This window comes from Bufo bufo, chromosome 2 (assembly GCF_905171765.1).
Source record: "Bufo bufo chromosome 2, aBufBuf1.1, whole genome shotgun sequence".
NCBI classification, from domain to species: domain Eukaryota; kingdom Metazoa; phylum Chordata; class Amphibia; order Anura; family Bufonidae; genus Bufo; species Bufo bufo.
This window is the reverse complement of record NC_053390.1, coordinates 279,633,098-279,653,468: the sequence shown is the minus strand read 5'-3', so window position 1 is coordinate 279,653,468 and position 20,371 is coordinate 279,633,098. Positions and strand designations below refer to the sequence as shown.

General features: G+C 41.3%; 1 protein-coding gene across 2 annotated transcripts in view; it reads left to right on the top strand.

Moving 5' to 3' along the window:
- FAM222A (family with sequence similarity 222 member A) overlaps positions 1–20,371 on the top strand; it is an 87,466-nt gene that overhangs the window by 17,361 nt on the left and 49,734 nt on the right. The window contains exon 1 of one of the 2 annotated variants that reach the window (XM_040416589.1): positions 13,630–13,742. The exons of the other annotated variant lie outside the window; for it this stretch is intronic. The gene's annotated coding sequence lies outside the window, so the exon portion shown is untranslated. Of the gene's footprint in view, positions 1–13,629; positions 13,743–20,371 lie in introns of those variants that run through there. 2 annotated transcript variants of the gene reach the window in all.

Below are 20,371 nucleotides of genomic sequence, written 5' to 3'. Positions count from 1 at the left end.
AGATGGCGTTCTTAAATCCATTATTTCCTGTTAGTGCTTCACGCGGGGCCTTTTGTGAGAAGCCCGGTGTGTGTAATGTAAGAGATTCTCTGCATGGTGAACGGATCCTCGCCGCTCTAAAACATTCCCAGCAGGCTCTTGTCAGATACAGGTCATTAACTTTTTTTCATTGAGATTTTGTTTACACGGCTGCAATAAATAGTACGTGCATTGCTGCTCTCTAGAATTTCCCATGGATCACCCCTTTCTTAAGACAAGGCCTCAACATTTTCCCTGGAACAGAGAAAAGACTGTGTCCTTGTGGAGAGACACAAAGAGACAAATTTAACCGTGAGGTGGTACGTGACAAAACCTGCAACGTTTTAAATTGTAAAGATGTCCTGTCTCCTCTCCTGACATATCTGTTTGAATAAAGGCCTGTATTCCAAATGAAATGACAATTCTCAAGCATTTCTTCTTGCTATGTTGTGCCATTCTTCTATTATTCCTGCTAAAAGGTTATGAATAAAAGTCCAACTGGTTGCCACCCGGTGGTTGGGTGTCCCTGCACAGCCTAAGGGCTCATTCACACAGCCGCAATGTGTGGTTCCTAATGTACGTTCACCATGGTTTCAGCTGCCGCAACAGATCCAGACCCATTCAACTTGAATGGGCCCGTGATCTGTCTGCACCACAAAAAAAATAGGACATGTTCAATTTTTTTGTGGTGCGGAAGCACGGACAGAAACCCCATGGAAGCACTCCGTAGTGGTTTCGTGCCTCTGTTCTGCACTGACCTTCTGGATTGCAGACACATTCAAGTGAATGAGTCTGCATCCGTGATGTGGGGTGCACAAAATTGAAGAACGGCTACGGACCCTTTCATACGATTGTGTGAATGAGCCCTTCAGCTGGTCAGACATAGCCTTTCAATTATCATTCAAAAGAGTGTTTCTTCAGGGTGGAACAAAAATGCCAAACTTCAAAAAAGCTAAATTTTGCCAACTAAGAGAGGCCATAGGCCTAACTGGGACATGCAGAATGTAAAAGTAAATTCCCCATTAAAAGTGCCCTGTCTGACCCAGGAAGAAGTACAACAGCGACTTAAAAAGATTAAAATAGACAAATCGCCAGGACCAGATGGCATACACCCCGTATCCTAAGAGAATTAAGTAATGTCATAGCCAGAGCCTTATTTCTGATATTTAAGGACTCTATACTGGCAGGGAGTGTCCCACAGGATTGGCGCATTGCAAATGTGGTCCCAATATTCAAAAAGGGTCCAAAAACAGAGTCTGGAAACTATAGTCCGGTAAGTTTAACATCCGTCGTGGGTAAACAGTTTGAAGGTTTTCTAAGAGATGCTATCTTGGAGGACCTCAATGAAAATAAACAAATAACGCCGTATCAGCATGACTCCATGAGGGATCGGTCATGCCAAACTAATTTAATCAGTTTCTATGAGGAGGTAAGTTCTAGACTTGACAGCAGCGAATCAATGGATGTCGTATATCTGGACTTCTCCAAAGCATTTAACACTGTACCGCATAAAAGGTTAGTATATAAAATGAGAATGCTTGGACTGGGAGAAAACATCTGTATGTGCGTAAGTAACTGGCTGAGTGATAGAAAACAGAGGGTGGTTATTAACGGTACACACTCAGATTGGGTCACTGTCAGTAGTGGGGTACCTCAGGGGTCAGTATTGGGCCCTATTCTCTTCAATATATTTATTAATGATCTTGTAGAAGGCTTGCACAGTAAAATATAAATTTTTGCAGATGACACTAAACTGTGTAAAGTAATTAACACTGAAGAGGACAGTATACTACTACAGAGATTGGAGGCTTGGGCAGAGAAGTGGCAGATGAGGTTTAACACTGACAAATGTAAGGTTTTGCAAATGGGAAGGAATAATGCAAGTCACCTGTACATACTAAATGGTAAAACACTGGGTAACACTGACATGGAAAAGGACCTAGGAATTTTAGTGAACAGCAAACTAAGCTGTAAAAACCAGTGTCAGGCAGCTGCTGCCAAGGCCAATAAGATAATGGGTTGCATCAAAAGGGGCATAGATGCCCGTGATGAGAACATAGTGCTACCACTTTACAAATCACTGGTCAGACCACACATGGAGTACTGTGTGCAGTTCTGGTCTCCTGTGAACAAGGCAGACATAGCAGAGCTGGAGAGGGTTCAGAGGAGGGCAACTAAAGTAATAACTGGAATGAGGAAACTACAGTACCCTGAAAGATTATTAAAATTAGGATTAGAAAAAAGACGATTTATTTACTATGTATAAATATATCAGGGGTCAGTACAAAGATTTCTCCCATCATCTATTTATCCCCAGGACTGTGACAAGAGGACATCCTCTGCGTCTGGAGGAAAGAAGGTTTGTACAGAAACATAGAAGTGGGTTCTTTACAGTAAGAGCAGTGAGACTATGGAACTCTCTGCCTGAGGAGGTGGTGATGGTGAGTTCACTAAAAGAGTTCAAGAGGGGCCTGGATGTATTTCTGGAGCGTAATAATATTACAGGCTATAGCTACTAGAGAGGGGTCGTTGATCCAGGGAGTTATTCTGATTGCCCTATTAGAGTCGGGAAGGAATTTTTTCCCCCTTAAGTAGGGAAAATTGGCTTCTACCTCACAGGTTTTTTTTTTTTCCTTCCTCTGGATCAACTTTCAGGATAACAGGCCGAACTGGATGGACAAATGTCTTTTTCCGGCCTTATATAATTTGTTACTATTTTTAGGATGTAAATTATTATAGTCATCATGACCAATTAAAGAGTATCTTTCATGGCTGATGCTGCCACCATGCCTGTTTTTTCAAATATCGCTCCTGCGTCCAGCTGTGCCCCCCTGCAGTTTTCCCGCTCACCTTCTCCCTGGCTGTGACGCTCTCTGCTGTGATTGGATCGCGGCACAGCCAGGGAGAAGGAGACGCCCATTGAGAAACCCTGGCGTCTCCTCCTCCCTGTTCCAATGCTCAGCACTAACATACTGGGCGTGAAAAACTGCAGGGGGCACAGCGGGGCGTAGGAGCAATATTTGAAAAAAAAACAGGCAGGGTATTTATCTAAAAAAAAAAAAAAACATAAAAGGTCCTCTTTAAGTGCCGCAGTAACGCATTAGATGTCAGTCAGCGATCTAGTGTGTATTGGAGCCTCCTGACTCCCTCTAAGGGCTCCGCATGCGGCTACCCCACGGTCTGTGCCCGTGCATTGTGGACCGCAATTTGCAGTCCGCAGCACGGGCACGGAGCCCTTACGTTCGTGGGCATGAGCCCTAAGGCAGATGTTGGGGGAGATAAGCATAAGGCATGTTGGATTCCAACTGTCTGATCCTTTTTGCTCTCAGGGAGAAAAGCTGTTGACAACAGCTTCTTCCCCTTCCTCCTAGAGAGAACACATGCATGCTCGTCCGAGTAGAAGTGTGTATGAGGGGACTGAGGGCGATGGCTGTCAGCCAAAAAAGTATTTGGTCGACTGCTAAATTATGTATATGGCTTCCTTTACATTCACAATGTTCAAAATGTGGAGTATAAAGAGAAGTGCTAATATCATTCATATTCACTGGGAATACGTCAGATTGAAGTAGTGTTCATGGGGTCAGGGATTCAAGGAGTCGGCCGCTCCCCAACCTAAAATGGCTATTAACAGGACAATAGATTACATTCACACTACATGGACCGTCTTTTGGTTTAATGATCATCTGAGACATTGGTGGCTCATCTCCGACCTAACCCAAAGGGAAGGAGATAGCACAGCATGATCTCCATTTACTTCAACGGGACTTTCGTAAAAAGCCTCGGCTATTTTCAGAACTCCCATAGAAGTTAATGGAAGGTCCCTGTGCTTCCGCGGTGCACCCTTGTTCACGGAGACCCCATTGTAGAGATAGGTGCAGGTCCCATCTCTGCTGCTTGCACCCAATATTGTTAGCATATCCTATCGATATGACCCTAATGTTTCAAATGAGGGGGGAGGGGGTGATAAATGATAGCATTCTCTGTATGTGTAAACATGATAGCCCTCAGTCACTGATAACACCTCTCCGTGTAGTGGATGCTGTTCATGGGGCTGGTCTTAAGTTAGAAAAAGCAGAGATATAAATTACAGGTTTTACAAAATCTTTTCCCATAAACTAAATGATCAATCTGCTCAGCTCCTCCTTCTCTATACCCTGCTGCCGGCATATCCTGGTGACAGGTCCTCCTTAAGCCACACATGTATTCTGAGCTGTCATGGAAATTTGTCCTGCATACTGTACCAGACCTGCTGAGGAAAGCCGCAGGTGTCCTACCTCATTACTGCGACCTACTGCTTCCCTAATTGCCAAATAGTTGCATTTAAAAGGGGATTTACTAGGTGGCACAACTTGTGTATGGAGGAGTGCTTTCACCTTGGGGCATGTCCAGGCAAAAGTATAATGTAAACTTGAGAAAATTCATTTTTTTAGTAGCTCAGTCTCTGTGTATGTGGATAAACTGAAGTAATTAAAACAGCAGTGAATACAGCAGACATATTGGACCAGATTTTTCATCTCCCTTGCACCTGAAAATTGGTGTTACAAAGTCGCAGGTGCTATATATATATATATAATATTTTTTTTTTTTACTGCAAATTTTTTTTTTATTGTCACATATATCAGTTTTACGCCTCCCTCTCCACTCTCCCTAAAGAGGGTGTGGAAAAGGGCGTGGCCCAGCCGCTCCAACAAATTTATCTTTATTTACGCCAATTTTCTGATGCAATTGAAGCCAAAAATCTACGGCAACTCTGTTTAGGTGCATGGACTGCTGCAGGATGCACCTAATTTATAATGAGGATATCAAGACCGGCGCAGAAATCGCTCATCTTGATAAATCTCCCCCATTGCTCACTTCTTCATGTAAATATTTATTTAGTACATGCATGATGTGTGTCTACGTAGCAAAAAGTATTTGTGACGCTGATATTGGGGCAGTTTTGCAGAAAATGCCATCTTGAGGCATTTCATAGGTCTGCCAGCTTGCCTGTGCAACCATTCTGGCCCATCATACATGTACAGGACTCCATATCTGAGTGAAGGTGGCTGGTCAGATTTGATGATAAAAAAAGTGCAATAATATATGAATAGTTGCCTAGGAAATGGCGCGTTTGCCTTCAGAATGGCCTTTGTCTTTGTTTCCTTCTACAGTCGTGGCCAAAAGTTTTAAGAATGACACAAATATTAGTTTTCACAAAGTTTGCTGCTAAACTGCTTTTAGATCTTTGTTTCAGTTGTTTCTGTGATGTAGTAAAATATAATTACACGCACTTCATACGCTTCAAAGGCTTTTATCGACAATTACATGACATTTATGCAAAGAGTCAGTATTTGCAGTGTTGGCCCTTCTTTTTCAGGACCTCTGCAATTCAACTGGGCATGCTCTCAATCAACTTCTGGGCCAATTCCTGACTGATAGCAACCCATTCTTTCATAATCACTTCTTGGAGTTTGTCAGAATTAGTGGGTTTTTGTTTGTCCACCCGCCTCTTGAGGATTGACCACAAGTTCTCAATGGGATTAAGATCTGGGGAGTTTCCAGGCCATGGACCCAAAATGTCAACGTTTTGGTCCCCGAGCCACTTAGTTATCACTTTTGCCTTATGGCACGGTGCTCCATCGTGCTGGAAAATGCATTGTTCTTCACCAAACTGTTGTTGGATTGTTGGAAGAAGTTGCTGTTGGAGGGTGTTTTGGTACCATTCTTTATTCATGGCTGTGTTTTTGGGCAAAATTGTGAGTGAGTCCACTCCCTTGGATGAGAAGCAACCCCACACATGAATGGTCTCAGGATGCTTTACTGTTGGCATGACACAGGACTGATGGTAGCGCTCACCTTTTCTTCTCCGGAAAAGCCTTTTTCCAGATGCCCCAAACAATCGGAAAGAGGCTTCATCGGAGAATATGACTTTGCCCCAGTCCTCAGCAGTCCATTCACCATACTTTCTGCAGAAGATCAATCTGTCCCTGATGTTTTTTTTGGAGAGAAGTGGCTTCTTTGCTGCCCTTCTTGACACCAGGCCATCTTCCAAAAGTCTTCGCCTCACTGTGCATGCAGATGTGCTCACACCTGCCTGCTGCCATTCCTGAGCAAGCTCTGCACGGGTGGCACTCCGATCCCGCAGCTGAATCCTCTTTAGGAGACGATCCTGGCGCTTGCTGGACTTTCTTGGACGCCCTGAAGCCTTCTTAACAAGAATTGAACCTCTTTCCTTGAAGTTCTTGATGATCCGATAAATTGTTGATTGAGGTGCAATCTTAGTAGCCACAATATCCTTGCCTGTGAAGCCATTTTTATGCAACGCAATGATGGCTCCACGCGTTTCTTTGCAGGTCACCATGGTTAACAATGGTAGAACAATGATTTCAAGCATCACCCTCCTTTTAACATGTCAAGTCTGCCATTTTAACCCAATCAGCCTGACATAATGATCTCCAGCCTTGTGCTCGTCAACATTCTCACCTGAGTTAACAAGACGATTACTGAAATGATCTCAGCAGGTCCTTTAATGACAGCAATGAAATGCAGTGGAAAGGTTTTTTTGGGATTAAGTTAATTTTCATGGCAAAGAAGGACTATGCAATTCATCTGATCACTCTTCATAACATTATGGAGTATATGCAAATTGCTATTATAAAAACTTAAGCAGCAACTTTTCCAATTTCCAATATTTATGTAATTCTCAAAACTTTTGGCCATGACTGTAGGTTCTAACATGTCTGAATGGAGCAGCTACATTTAAAACAGGGTGGTGTGAAGTACTTCAAGGAATCCTCAATTTCTGTTATTTTAGTAAAAAGGTCAGCTTGACAAAACTGCAGATTTAGTCTTCTGTGACTCAATTTTTCTTTTATATTAGAAGAACCAAAATATATGTTGCAAATTTTCCATCCAGATGTGCGGTCAGAACATTCACCGTTTGTTAAATTAATAGCAAAATAGCTGAGATTTTTAAAAAGCTCATCCACGTGCAGTGAAAAAAATGCATTTGTAAATTGACCTGGGGTCCAGATTTTAAATCCTGAGCAAGTCAAATTTTTTTAGGCAATCGGCCAATGTAGAGAATAAAATGTGCTGCAAACCTGTGAAAAAAACCAGGACAGTATCTACTTATAAAGCATTACTGATGTTGCTGTGAACACGCCGGGGCTTTTGTGGCAAAATCCACATCAATTTTACTTTTTTCTGTCCCATGTAGCCATACCTGAAAGATCAGATTAAATTTTTATTTTGAGTTACAATCCTATGTATCAGCTATTCATTTCTAACTTTTCAGTTTTTCTATTAATATTATGGCTGCCAAAACAAGCTGGCTCCCAGTATTCTGTCAGTCCCCGATAAAATCAGATAGCTGAGCTTTTAAGGTTTCATATTAAATGGTAGTTTAATAAGCCCCTCATGGATATTAGGTTTTTGAGACAGTCAATATGATGTGTGTAGGAACCATTGTCGTGGAGCAAGTGGCTCAGCCATGTTTCATTTTTATGCCTGATCAATTTCTGATGGCGATTATGCAAAGCAGTGTCTTTCAAGAAAAATAACCATCTCGCCAGCGCCACCTCTTGGTAGTGGCTACGTATGAGTCAAGATCTGACTTTCCAACAAGCCATGGGATTTGACAAGGGAATATGGCCAGGCCAAATATCCATCTGTAGACAGCTGTTTCAGGGTGCTTGCCCCTTGGAGAAGGATTCTGGCTGGTTGGGGGCGATGCCTTGGAAGCGGCTTAGTCCGGGTGCTGAATCTCTTTATAGAGACCACTCCTGTATGGAGACTTAGGCTACGTACTTATTGCCAGTGCTCGGTGGGAAATTAATATGCAAAGAGGTATCTCCCAAAAAGGAGAACCATCTCGCCAGCGCCACTGATTTAAAGTGGCTCCCTATGAGTCCAGATCCAACATTGATGGCAATTACCTTATGTGTGTGAAATGTACGAATCTCTGTTATTATGGAATCTAGACACATGTATTGAGCTTCTCTATATGGCACTGTACTTTCAGTAAATTTTTGATATGTAATAGAGACATATCAAAAGTTTAGATCGGTCAGGGTCTGACCCCCACTGATCTCTAGAACGAGGGGAGAGAAGAGCTCGCTAAGGGTACTTTCACACTTGCGTTAAGTTTTTCCACTATTGAGTTCCGTCCTAGGGGCTCAATACCGGAAAAAAACGGATCAGTTTTATCCTAATGCATTCTGAATGGAGAGCAATCCGTTCAGGATGTCTTCAGTTCAGTCCCTCTTACGGTATTTGGCTGGAGAAAATACTGCAGCATGCTGCAGTATTTTCTCTGTCCAAAATTCTGGAACACTTGTCGGAATGCCGGATCCGGCATTATTTTCCATTGAAATGCATGAATGCCCTATCCGGCACCAAGTGTTCCGGTAAAACTAATCCGGTTTTCCGGTCTGCGCATGCACAGACCTTTAAAAATGCAAAAAAAAATAAAAAATACCGGATCCGTTTTTCCAGATGACACCAGAGAGACGGATTCGGTGTTTCAATGCAATTGTTAGACAGATCCGCATCCGTTTGCAAACGGATTTCCGGATCCGGCAGGCAGTTCCGGCGACGTAACTGCCTGCTGGATCTTCACAACGCAAGTGTGAAAGTACCCTTAGTGCGTTCTCTGTCCTTGCTGTAGGACAGGAAGCAAGATGGTCTCAATAGAAAGTCTATTGTCTCTAAGCAAGCGTTTCTCTTCCCTGATTCTAGAGATTGATGTGGGTCTCAGCGCACAGACTCCCACTGATCTAAATTTATTATATGTCCCCATGACACATCAAAGTTTATTAAAAGTTCCATACAGCTTTAAGTTTGTCAATCTATGTACCCTCACTTCTGAAAACTTCCGCAACTGAATGGCAATACATTAAAATATTCTAAAGTTTTGTCGCCTAAAAAATCTGTATTTTCGGACAATGACTTCCTGTGTCAGTGACCACACTGTGTATACCTGTAACGGACACAAAAGCCATGATCACCGGTAATTATTCTGTGCAGTACAGAGGACATGCCCATTAGATGATGCCTGTTCTTCATGCAGACATGGCGGAGAAGGGTCAGATGAAACGTGGATACTTGTGGCTAGTATAGGTCTAGAGATATTCGTTTTTTACTATTAACATAGCTCACTGAATGGAACGGAGCAATAACATTTTCAGCATAATATAAACCTATTCTGCTCTGATTTTGTGTTGCATTTTTAAAGGAAGTTCTATGTAATATGTGGACTGGGACCAATATAGTTCAGATTTTGTAATTTTTTAAGCAATTTGTATTATATCATCAAATTCATGTTGTTCCATCACTTGGTTAGGGCAGATTGTCTCGCGTTTGCTGAGTTGCATCTTTGGGATGCAAATCCATTTTGGCATGAAACAGGTTAAATGGAAGTCTCTTGTGTGCTATCTTGTAGATAAGCAGATGGCTCCTGTCTGCTGTCTCTGTATTAAAGCCAATCCATTGCATTGATTTACTTTCATTGCTTTGTGCAGACCGACATGTGGGTAGAGAGGCTACCATAGGAGAGGTGGACCGTACAGTTTTCTCCGAATGCTACTGGATGGCGGTGTAGCACAGGAACTGCCAGACGCTGTGAAAAACGCTTGTTAACCCAAGATTCATTAATCGTTACAGTTTAGAAAGGAGTGGTCCATCAAAAAGATGCTTATTCTTGTTTAATAAAACCGCAGACCTCTGTGAAACATCTGAAGCGACGGATAAGACATGCAGTCTTTGCTAATGAATTTCAGAATATTCAATAAGGGAAGCTGTTTCATTAAATTAATAAGGGCAGCAGTGCATAGAAATTCTAGTTTTTTCTCTAAGCTAGAGATTTTCTATATTTTCAGTCTTATATAATATTTGCATTTCGCAAATATTCCTAAGAAAATTGCATTTCCTCCTTATCCCTAGAGGGCAGTAACCAGAGCTTGCAGCCTGCTGCCAACCATCAAGAGTAACCACCTCACAAAATGAAAGGTGGAATCTGATTTCCTGTTATGGATATCTGAGCCAGTTTTCCTTTATATCAGTTTTAATAAATCTCCCCTTAAGCGTAGTCAAGATTAGGCACACCATCTGATTTCTGAATATTGCAGACTCTTGGAGGGACAAGTCCCTCTTTTTGACCCAAGTCCCCCTGTCCTTCTTTGCTCCTTAAATGTCCCTCTTTTTGATCTGAGGGATAGATTTCACAATATTGACCCAGAAAGTGTTTCTCTGGTTCCTCTCTGTATATTCGAGCCCATCTTATATATTATTTCATCATTTGAGGCAATTGGGATTTTAGATATTTCTATATTAAGATTATTTTTGCAGTATTTGGTAAGAAAAAACTATTGAAGTGTATATTTATGCAGAAAAAATTGAGCTTTCGCAAAACGAACCATAAGTGCCCCTCTTTGACCGGCTAAAAAGTTGGGAGGTATAACGTTGGGGGAATGTATCATTCCCTCTGTGCCAGAAACTGTCATCAAAAAGGCATACATTGTGGTGTATGCTGCTGTTGAGCAAAATTTTGCAACTTTTTGGGTTTTTACACACCGCCCACCACTTTTCAAAGTAGCAAGCAGTGACGGACCATAGTAGGCGGCCCATCAGTTCTATTATAATCTACATCAGGAAACTTAGACTATGGTGGCGATCTACACATACACCAGCTCCCTTGCTGGTCTAGATCTCCGATTTTCCACATAGACCTGCAGAGATACGTCACAAATATTAAGAGCTGTGTGTCTCGTAATAATTGTGGCGCATCTAAAGCAAGGAGGGGAAAGATTAAGAATGGCATCTTGATAAATGTCCGCTATTGCCTTTAAAGGGTTGGTTATCCCTATCTCAGCCATCCCATACCCGTTGAGGTAGCTGGGTTTAAAGGGGTAGTCCCATCTCGACATATGCCTGATAGGTGCAGGTCCCATTTCTGGGATCTGCTCCTATTTCATCAATGGGGCCCAACCATGAACGGAGAGAATTGCTGGCCGTTGGGTATCCTGATTTCAACTGTGAATGCACCCAACAATATTTTGATATGAAGATTCAATTTGATTGATCCAAATGGTTTTGATACAGTAGAGGAAGGCAGCGTCTGCTCAGCCAACATGTTCTGTTGAGTCTGTGTCTATCTTAATTTACCAGTACTTAAAAATCCCTGCAACGGCAGGGTTCTTCTCTACACAATATTACGCTTTTCAATTTATCTGAATTTTACTATGAGAGTGCATGCAATACATGAATCCTGCCTCATCCATGCAGTCGTCTGGTCGAGACAAACACTACACCACTTGGATTTGAATTCTCCTGGGTCCCATATGCCTTGAGTAGTAACACTGTAATGCAGGCACTTCTGAGTTTCTATTAAAATGTGTGGATTCCTGGCATGTGAATGCCACAGTTGAACATACAGAGGAGTGTTAGTTAACAATTATTTTTAGCCCATGCGATCCTTGGAGAAACAGTCAAGATGAGATTACTAAAACTTTCTTACTTTTGACTAGATGATTTGCCATTGACTCATCTGATGTTCTATTATCAAATATGCTATTGAAATGTGTTACGGGTCAACGGCAATTTAAATGGTGTAAAACTATCTATTTTACTGAAGACATATCCCCCCCCTGCTACAATTTCTTGAGAGCCTGCACTGTCAGAATAAATAATCCAGCCTTCAGAAAGAGAAGTTTAATTCAGCTAATGTATCTGTATTGTCAAGTATAAATATTCTAGAAAGGGTACGAACCACCGAGATGCGGGAATGTCGGGGAGGAAAATAGAATATGCAGACAATAAGAGACCTGAGATGGAGAAATGGAGGCAAGAGGAAAATGAAGAATGATACCAGGCAATGACAGGAGAATAATATGATAATTGAGTGGAGACAGTGCAGTAACCTTTTAGGGCCTGGTGAGTGAAATAAATTGGACATAATGAATGAGTGGAGTCGGCGTGTTGCTCTGGACAGTCCGTAAAAATAGGTGACTTTTTTTCCTGTGTCCGTGAAAAAAAAAAGATGTGTCCCTGATTTTTTTTCTTTTCTTTTTGAGGCGGGTGGCACTTGACTAGATTATTTTGCTGGTAATTCTCATCATTTTACATCTGACAAATAAATGCTGGTAATGAGTTCTTATGAGTATATTGAGCTCCAGTTTGTCAGGATTGTATAATCTACCACTATAAGCCGCTCCCAACAATTTTCTGAGCGTGGGCTATTATGTGTAAAGGAGTTTGGCAGTCAATTGGCAGGCCTTTTTATAATGGTCTTGTCTTGGAATTAACTTTAAGAGGTGTCTCTCAAGGTAGGTAAAGCTGTTAAAATGAGCCTGTTGCGTTGAACATGGTGTCCGATCTATGGGCAGCATGTTATAGAGCAGGAGATGCTAAGCAGGTTCATATATATATATATGAAAAGATTCAGTACTGTATAACTTTTATATATTTAAATAATTTTTTTCAGTCTGAGCTTAGTAGTCGAGGGGGCGGCCCTACTTTACAGAAAAGGCTGTCAATCACGGAGTAGGACTGTATACTGGTCTCCTAAGCCCAGACTTAAAATGTATACAAAATTTCCCATAAAACTGTATATCAATCTGCTCAGCTCCTCCTGCTCCGTGATGTGGAGAACCGTTCAGACACTGTGTTCAGTATGACACATTCCCTTCAAAAAGGACCTTTACTTTTAGCAAATAGTTGCATTCCACATAATATACTTTAATAATAATGATGTAGCATCTTTTCTTATAACTCTATATTGTGTTTATTCCTCTTGTGTAACTACTAGAAATGTATTGATAAATTGACAGCTGGGTTGGGCGATGTCCCTACGCAGTCTGATACTGTCCATTCAGTGCCACCACTGTCAGACTGTACAGGAACACAATAGAATGGCAACACAGAGTTGTCGGTTGATTCATACATTTTCAAGAGGAATGATACAACACCGAGTTCCAAAAAAAAAAGCATGACCCAGAATTGTAATACCATGGGGAATAATAAAGCGGACATCTTGGGGTACTATTTTTCCTTGTAGAGAGTGCATAGTATGTGCAAGGAGTCTTATAGACCATTCAGTACTCCTCTGGGAAAAAGGTATGCAAACTAGAGCTTTCCAAAACAAAAAAAGCATACCCCTGGTGCCACCTGTTGGAAGGTAACTATTTTATAAGTCAGTTTTCAAGCTTTTAAACAGGCCTTGAAACATAACTTGGGATAATACCCAAGACAGTACCTTATCTGATTGCCTCTCATCAGTTCAGAGCAGAGGAACTGACTTGACTAAAACAGATATGTCATGACATGTCTTCTCTAATTGTGCCAAGCTGGAATCTTCCAGATTCAAGATGGTGTTCTTCCCTTACCATGCTTTCAGACCTCTCAAGGATAGGCAGTGATATCTTGATCTTTTCAGTTTTCTGCCTTTAGTCCAAGATTGGTGTTCCTTTCAGTACTGACCAATGTCAGTGATTTTTCTTTTCTTTTTTCTTTTTACTCTTTTTGCCTAGGTTTTGTAAAGAGTCTGTCATATAAATACAGTCCTGCTGGTACGAGTGCTGACCCTGTCATAAAATATCCAGATGACTGTGCTGGATATGCAACCACTATACCACTGTGACGACGGCTGCCGTATCAAATAAGCAGTTGCGCATTTGGTACTATTGATCTAGATTGCCATGGAGAAGAGACGTTGTTCTGAATCAAGTATAATTCATATTTTATTAAAGGTCTGTGTATAAAAAGTAAAACAAAAAAATATATACACTCTGTTCTCATGCAGTAAATAAGTCAAGATGTCGAGTAATGCGCTGGGATCTGCCGAGATTTTACTGCGTGCCATGCACTTTGTTCACAGGTTTGACAGCAAGCTGTCTCTAGAAAAGAGAGAGAAATGTTGGCAGCTAGATCTTAAAATGCAATTGTATGTAGTGAACATGGAAGTGACAGATGACGTTTGTGATTTTAAATAAAAGCATTTAACAGGTTCGGTAAGGGGGAAATCTAGCCACGAAAGTTAGATGTGTTAATGTAGTCTCGCGTGTCATAAGAGCACCGGCGTAAATTGCTTTTAGATTAAACATTTAATTAATAATGAGGCCCCGCTAAGAGGCTTGTTCGTTTTTGTGCTTGTAAATGTGCAGAGGAATGTAAAACGTTGCATCGCCAAGTCCACTTCAAACCTTGTGACAGAAAGTCATTCCGCACTTGTTTCTCCAGTCACCTACCGTATTTATTTTAAAGGGCTGGCCTAATGGTATCTAAATGTAGAAGGGTACAACGAATACTAAATCTCCTTTTTTATATGGCATCTGGCATTCTGTCATTTACTGGGGTCAAATAAAAACGGTTCTCACAATCGTGCAGCTTTAGAGTCTGACCTCTGGTAGAGATTTCGCATATTGTGTCTAAGGGCACGCATACGCATTTAATAGGTGTCAGCTGAACGATTGTTTGAGCTACGGCTATCTCTTGCGACTCCCTCATAGCACCCCCATACACGTTCGGCTTGGCCAAACCTGTATGTGTGTTCAAGGAGGAGAGGGTGGAAAGCCGTTGTCAGACCCTTCTGGCTGCCTCTTATCTCCTGGGAGAACAAAAGGATCTGGCAAAAATATGAATTTTCCCCGATCCTGACAAATACGGTCATGGGATAGTTGGGAGCCCCCCCACACACACACATACACACAAAAGACCGTCAGCCAAACCTGCCGTTAATGGCAGGTTCGGCCGACAATACACTAATGTGTATGGAGGTCTTAAAGGGGTTCTCTTGACTTTTTCTATTGATGACCTATGCTCAGGATAGGTCATCAATATCAGATTGGTGGGGGTCTGACACCCTAGCCGATCAGCTGTATGAGGAGACGGCGCATGTGCCATCTCCCTTCTCTCTTCCTGCCCGCTGCTGCTGTCCCATAGACATACAGAGGAGAGCAGGAAGAGAGAAGGGAGGCTACAGGTGCACACTGCGCATGTCGTCTTCTCAAACAGCTGATCGACGGGGGTGCCGGGTGTTGGTTATCAATAGAAAAGGCCTGGACAACCTCTTTAACATGCCAAGTCTTGGCACTTTCCAGTTAAAATTCATGTCTTTTGAAGGGAGTTTTTTGCCCTTAAAGGGAACCTGTCACCGGGATTTTGGGTATAGAGCTGAGGACATGGGTTGCTAGATGGCCACTAGCACATCCGCAATACCCAGTCCCCATAGCTCTGTGTGCTTTTATTGTGGAAAAAAAACGATTTGATACATATGCAAATTAACCTGAGATGGGTCCTTTCCCTGACTCATCTCACGTACAGGACTCATCTCAGGTTAATTTGCATATGTATCATATCGTTTTTTTTCCACAATAAAAGCACACAGAGCTATGGGGACTGGGTATTGCGGAGGTGCTAGCGGCCATCTAGCAACCCATGTCCTCAGCTCTATACACAAAATCCCGGAGACAGGTTCCCTTTAAGTAGAAATAATGGTAAATGTTAAAGCATTACGTAAGGGTATAACTGACTTTGCTTTGAATAAAGATTTCATAAATGGGCAGAATTTGCATTTTTAAAAGCAACTAAGGCTACTTTCACACTAGCATTTTAGTTTTCCGTTATTGAGATCTGTCATAGGGGCTCAATACCGGAAAAAACAAAAACGCTTCAGTTTTGTCCCTATTCATTGTCAATGGGGACGAAACAGAACGGAATGCTCCAAAAATGCATTCCGTTCCGTTTATTGCGTTTCCTTACCGGAGAGCAAAGCGCAACATGTTGTAGTTTGCTTTCCGTCCTGGGATGCGGAGGAAGATGGATCTGGCATTACCCCCAATGCAAGTCAATGGGGACGGATCCGTTTTCTCTGCCACAATCTGCCACAAGAGAAAACGCATCCGTCCTCCATTGCTTTCAATGGAGTTCATGACGGATCTGTCTTGGGTATGTTACAGATAATACAACCGGATCTGTTCATAACGGATGCAGGCGGTTGTATTATCAGTAATGGAAAAGTTTTTCCGGAACCCTGCCGGATCCAGTAAAAAAAAAAACGCTAGTGTGAAAGTAGCCTTAGTTAAATGTATAGGGGGTGTTAATAAATAAAATAAAAAAAATTAAAATAATATATACCGTATATATTTGTTAAAACTATAATGAGCTAAATGCTTTGATGTGATGCACTCAACAAACACACTCGTGATTAGCCAAGAGGGGTGACCTAAAATGTTCCAGCACTATTTTTAAGCTGGGTGCCATGGAGTAAATGAGGTAACACTACTAGCCGATTATCTGGGAGAAATGTGCCATTTTTTAAAAAAAATTAAAAAATTTTTTTTATTTTTTTACACAGAATGTATTTAATTGCACGTACTGGGCATCGTACATATCCTTGTAATTATGAAATGCTGCTAATTTACTCAGAAACTGTCCCTTAGATCAGGAGAACTCTCACCAGCACTGGGGCAACTTACCAGGAATGGGTAGTTTTTACATAGGGTGTAAATATCTGGAAATATTAATTTATAGAGCGTAGTACCTGATATCATAATTGACGTTTACCTTGGAAATGTTATTAAAAATGATCTTATTACATAAACGGTTATCATTATGGCTTTAACTGGATTCAACATATTGCGAAAAAGCTATTGCTATGGAGACACAAACCGAATCGCCACAGGTCGAGGTCATCTATCTCTAAAGCAGTATGGCTGTCCTCTCTCTATTGCAATGTTATATTTAAGTCCCTAAACCAACAGGAACACACTGTTCAGGGAAATGTGTCTTCAGAAATGGCTTATTGTTTGAATTACATTATGTTTTAAACATATTTTTTTAAGACTATTGCTGATTTTCTTTTTTCTTTTCCTTGCCACTGTCTATAGCAAAAAAAACTAATTTTGCAGCCCTGTAAGTTTCACACTGGTCACTCAGCCTTATAATAAGCTGACACTAACTGTTCTGTGGAGATCACTTTTCTGCAGTCATCTCTTTATCATTACAGGCAGGACTACAATGACAGATAAAGTTTTCCGGTATTGAGTTCCGTCACAGGGGCTCAATACTGGAAAAAAATGCTTCCGTTTTGTCATAATGCATTCTGAATGGAAAGCAATCTGTTCAGGATATCTTCCGTTCAGTCTCTTTTAAAATTCCGGAACACTTGTCGGATTGCCAGATCCGGCATTAATTTCCTTTGAAATGTATTAATGCCGGATCCGGTACCAAGTGTTCTGGAAAAACTGATCCAGTTTCCCAGTCTGCGCATGCGCAGACCTTTAAATCTGTAGAAAAGATAAATACCAGATACGTTTTTCCGGATGACCCCGGAGAGACGGATCCGTATCCGGAAACAAATGATATCCGTTTGCATACGGATTTCCGGATCCGGCAGGCAGTTCCGGCAAAGTTAGTGTGAAAGTAGTTAACACCTCTATATAGATCACACAAAATCCACAATAGATGATGGTGAGAGCTCCCTCTTCAGTGATCTCCAGGTCACTGAGTTTTCTCTCCAGGTTCCTATGGTCCACGTGGGGGCTGTAAAGCATATCTCTGAATGCTGTTAACAGCAGTTTAGGCAAGTTGACTGCCCTGTGATCTTTCAGGCAAAGTGACTACTTCGCTGTACAGAAAATAGAATAAAAACCTCTACCACAGAAAATAAAAACTGATTAGAAAAAAAAGAATATTTACCAGTATCTGGTTGGGATTAAAGGAGGTGTATTAACTGCTTCACTGTCAAGCAGATTGCATGCTTCTAGTCAGAATATATTTATTACCTGTTTGGCCCAGCAGCCAGTTTAGACTATGCCCACATTATTTTGTATTGTGCTTTTTTTTATCATTTTTTTGTTAATGAAACAGAACCGATGAAAAACCTGACCACTTAAAACGACATGAGAGTCAGTGGGATGACAGATTTAAAAAACCATGTGCAATGAGTGACATTAGTTTTCATCCACCGCTCCATTGACTTCATTGTGACCTACAAGAAAATGTTTCATGCTGATAGATGCCTTTTAAGACACAAAAGTGCCAGACAAAATTCCATTGCGTTAAACGAAATCTTTCTTAAAAATGACTTTTTACTACATTTTCATGGCTGGCAAAATTATTTAAAAGGGGACCAGAAAATTATCTACATTCTATTTTCAAATACAATAATTAAAAAAATAATAATAATTTTTTATCAACCTAAACTATACAATTTGTGTATTTTGTCAAATTCTTTGGTGACCAGACTATAAGACAAGGTCTTTTGTCGTGAAAATGTATTGCGCACCGTTGTTTAAAAATGTTGGCAGCAGACGTTTTAAACCTCCCCAATCTGTCCTTCCCACCTTGGCATGAAACCTTTTCCAGCCTCCGTGGACTGCTGAGACGTTATGATTATATTTCACATAAGTAAGTCTTATTGAATAAATAATACCCTTATGTATTTTTAATTGAGGCTGGGCAAGTAGATCGAGTCAATGGAATTAAAAGGTTATGCTGCAGCTTGAGGTGAACCACACACTTTGTTTAAGTGTAGGGCGACCTGATCTGTAACTTGTGGAAAAACACCCTTTATAGAGAAAGCTGTTGAGCAGATTTAGGCTTCATACTTCGTTTTTGTTAGTATCCCTGAACAGAGCTGGAATTTATGGAAAAAATTAAGTGAAATGTTCTCTTTTGAAGAACATTCCCCTGAAAATATGAGCAAATTGCTTCAAATATTAAGTCACTCTGTTAAATTTTGGTAGAAATGTGAGAGTCAAACAATACAACTACTCTCAAAGCTCCCACTGGAGATATCATCCTGCTTCCCTTGGATGGTCTCTGTAAGGTACCGGTAAATCTTTCCATTTTAGGCTGAGTTCACATCACCGTTCAGCCTTTCCATTCTCCTGCTCCGTTATAGGAGCAGAAGAACGGTAAGGACGGATTCAGCAGATAACTGAGCTGAATGGAGTCTACGGACCCCATAGACTATAATTGGGGCCGTTAGGTTTCCGCTCAGAGCAAGATTTTTGACGCGGAGGCAAAGGTTGTTCATGCAGGACTTTTGTCTCTGCTTCAAAAATCCACTGAACAGAAACCTAATGGATCCCATTATAGTCTATAGGGTTATAGTCTATGGGGTCTATGCGGGCTCAGTTATGTGCCAAATCCGTCTTTTCTGTTTTTCTGCTCCTATAGCGGAGCAGAAGAGACTGGTAAGGCTGAATGCTGATGTAAACTCAGTAGTGATATCACCAACATCTATGTTGCCGGTTGGTCATGATGGCAGATGTGTTTTTCTGGACTATAAAACATTGGTGATGGCCTCTCACAAACATTGGTAACCAGGTTTCCTGGAAACAGATGGTGGTAGAATGTTTTTGCTCCTTAGGCCACCTGCACATATAGCGTAATGGATTTTCCTGAACAGATTTACTGATGGAAAATCCATTGCGTAATACAGAACAAACAAAGCATATGAGATTGAAACATATCTCATCTACACACTGTAGAGATTTTTGAGGATTTTTAAGTTTCTCCAGTGGATTTTTACCACAGATTTTACACTTTTCAATGTTGAGGAATTAAATCTGCAGCAAAGTCCACATGTTATACAGTCACAGCAAGATCTGTCGCGGGATGTTTTGTGGAAAAATCCACTGTGTGGCAGGTACCCTTAAAAGTTGTGGTTTCCTGAATACAACCCCTTCATATAACCTGTTAGGGCATATAAGGGTGAAAGTTACCTGCTCAAGAGCCCCATCTGCATCTGCTTGGAGAGCTGTTAACAGAGCAGGAAGAGATGTTTGGCCAGACGTGTCTTCCCCGGCACCAGTTGTCCAATTGGGGCTGTGTTAGAAATCTCTGAACAGCGGGTAGCCAGGAACGCTAATGTAAAGGAGTTGCACCACTTAATTTGCCCTACAGCCCTTTCACTATATCACTCACATTAGTGGGGAAGCTTCTTTAAAAATGACCTGTAACATCTCCTGACATGTCCGTTTTGGCAATGGTATCCACCTTGTAATAACAGTCATGGAGCATCTATTCTTAGGACTCTGGGATGTTTCTTTCCTTTATTATTCCCTCTAAAAGTTGTGAATGATTTGCTGTCAGTTTACAATGAAGGTCCAGATTGGTGTTACCAGTTGGGGGATGTCCATACCCTGTCTGACACTATCCAATCAGTGCTGCCAGTGTCAGACTGGTAATACCCATATGGACCTTCATTGCAAACTGCCAGGAATGAATTCCTAACTTTAAACACTAATAATAAAGGAATGGCACAACATACATTCATATGAATAGTTGCTCCAGAATTGTTATTACAAGGAGGACACAAATACTTGCATGTTAGGAGAGGTTACAGGTCCTCTTTAACAATTCATTTCTT